Here is a 361-nt window from a genome sequence, read left to right on the forward strand (position 1 = left end):
GCCCCTTTGGGGGCAGCGCGCGGCTCCTTCTTCTTGGAGTTGTTTGGCATTTAACACCCCAGTTGTGTCTTTAAGCCCTTATCTACATTATCACTGGTCTTTCCAAGCAGTTGGGGAGTTAACACCCTTCTAACGTGGTGGTCTTTGGGGTCTGGGCAGAGTCCTGCTCCAGCGACGCAGCTGCAGGGGGAGCAAGGAGCGAGAGCATTATGGTGTCCTCGAAAGCCCCGAGGACAAGAAGGGGAAGGGCTGTGTCTGTGTAGGGTGCAGATTGGGGGCAGAAGACCCCCCCCTCCCCAGCTCTGTGTCCCGCATCCCCCCACCCAGGGCTGGTTTCGTGCCGCGGCTCGAGCAGATGCAG

The sequence above is a fragment of the Apaloderma vittatum genome, unplaced genomic scaffold, assembly GCF_000703405.1.
Source record: "Apaloderma vittatum isolate BGI_N311 unplaced genomic scaffold, ASM70340v1 scaffold33347, whole genome shotgun sequence".
NCBI classification, from domain to species: domain Eukaryota; kingdom Metazoa; phylum Chordata; class Aves; order Trogoniformes; family Trogonidae; genus Apaloderma; species Apaloderma vittatum.